At 44.7% G+C, this 1,736-nt stretch overlaps 3 non-coding genes across 3 annotated transcripts; all 3 read right to left on the bottom strand.

Annotated features, from left to right (window-relative positions):
* On the bottom strand, positions 1-210 carry TGME49_459330 (the record flags this gene model as incomplete). Its single annotated transcript, XR_001974277.1, has 1 exon — positions 1-210. It is a non-coding gene; the product is annotated as an 18S ribosomal RNA (ribosomal RNA).
* Positions 211-634: 424 nt separating this feature from the next.
* On the bottom strand, positions 635-792 carry TGME49_459320. Its single transcript, XR_001974276.1, has one exon. It is a non-coding gene; the product is annotated as a 5.8S ribosomal RNA (ribosomal RNA).
* Positions 793-1,129: 337 nt separating this feature from the next.
* On the bottom strand, positions 1,130-1,736 carry TGME49_459310 (the record flags this gene model as incomplete). The annotated part of the gene is made up of 1 exon (XR_001974275.1): positions 1,130-1,736. It is a non-coding gene; the product is annotated as a 28S ribosomal RNA (ribosomal RNA).

Below are 1,736 nucleotides of genomic sequence, written 5' to 3'. Positions count from 1 at the left end.
CAATTATTAATCTTCAACGAGGGAATGCCTAGTAGGCGCAAGTCAGCAGCTTGCGCCGATTACGTCCCTGCCCTTTGTACACACCGCCCGTCGCTCCTACCGATTGAGTGTTCCGGTGAATTATTCGGACCGTTTTGTGGCGCGTTCGTGCCCGAAATGGGAAGTTTTGTGAACCTTAACACTTAGAGGAAGGAGAAGTCGTAACAAGGTTTCCGTAGGTGAACCTGCGGAAGGATCATTCACACGTCCTTATTCTTTATTAACCATCAACCTTTGAATCCCAAGCAAAACATGAGTTTGCATCTCTCTCCATTGGAGAGATTTGCATTCAAGAAGCGTGATAGTATCGAAAGGTATTATTGCCTTCTTCATGTTGGATATCCTGCGCTGCTTCCAATATTGGAAGCCAGTGCAGGTATCCGGGGGTGCACAGCGAAGGGGCTCAATTTCTGGAAATTCGTGTCTCTGTTGGGATACTGATTTCCAGGAGTTTCTTCAGTGTGCATTCTTTTTTCCCACACCGTTATTTCAAACAACAAATCTGAGGAACATTTGAGAGAGAGTGAAAGATTGTATCTTTCTGCATCTCTCTCGATGTGCTTTCAGATTGCTTCCTAAACTATAATGTTATTTTAAATTTTCAGCAATGGATGTCTTGGCTCGCGCAACGATGAAGGACGCAGCGAACTGCGAAACGCAATGTGAATTGCAGAATTCAGTGAATCATCAGATTTCTGAACGCAAATGGCACCTTGGGGATATTCTCCTTGGTACGTCTGTTTCAGTGTCTTTGAAATCACAATTTTCTGCTTTTTTAGGGTCGTTGCTTCAGTTTGGCTGAAGCCCCCTAGGAGCAGTATGATTGGGTGTCATGAGTGTTGAATACTCAATGTCACCCTGAATAATGAACACAGCGGAGAAACTACTCGTGCCTCTTCTTTTAGAGGCTCAAGTGTATTGTTGAGTTGTATCGATGACATCATTGAGATACGGTGGCTTCTTCATTGAAGACAAGTTTCATTGATGCTGTCGATCGACTTCAATACCGCAATGGAATTTCGGTTCCATTGTTGCTCTGCGAGGTTTCGTCGTTGTTGTTTTGTCTCGGGCGTTTGTCCGATTTATTTATCAGACCTGAAATCAGGCGAGGTTACCCGCTGAACTTAAGCATATTATTAAGCGGAGGAGAAGAAAATAACTATGATTCCCTTAGTAACGGCGAGTGAACCGGGATCAGCTCAAAGTGGAAATCAACTGCTCTTTCCGAGCTGTTGACTTGTAGCCTCGAGAGGCGTTACCAGTGGAAGCGCAGGGTTAAGTTTCTTGGGAAAGAACATCATAGAGGGTGAGAATCCCGTCCTTCCCCTGCGTTTTTTGTTCCACGTACGGTACGCTTTTATAGAGTCGCGTTCATCGGGATTTGAGCGCAAAATGTGTGGTAGGTTTCACATAAAGCTAAGTACTGGCGCGAGACCGATAGCAAACAAGTACCGTGAGGGAAAGATGAAAAGTTCTTTGGAAAGAGAGTTAAAAGTGCCTGAAATTGCTGAAAAGGAAGCGATTGGGACCTTTTTGATTCCAAGAAGTGCCGCCGGTTTGCCATCTATCCCTTTGCCTTCTCTCTCTCACCAGGTTTAGGCTTTGGTTTCTTGATGTATTTCCGGTTCATCTTTTTGGAGAGGTCAGCATCAGCTACTCGGAATTGATTTCGTTCAAAGAAGGTAGGTTCCTTGTGG

The sequence above is a fragment of the Toxoplasma gondii genome, assembly GCF_000006565.2.
Source record: "Toxoplasma gondii ME49 unplaced genomic scaffold asmbl.536, whole genome shotgun sequence".
Classification (NCBI taxonomy): domain Eukaryota; phylum Apicomplexa; class Conoidasida; order Eucoccidiorida; family Sarcocystidae; genus Toxoplasma; species Toxoplasma gondii.
The sequence above is the reverse complement of the archived record's forward strand: the minus strand, read 5'-3'. Positions and strand labels throughout refer to the sequence as shown.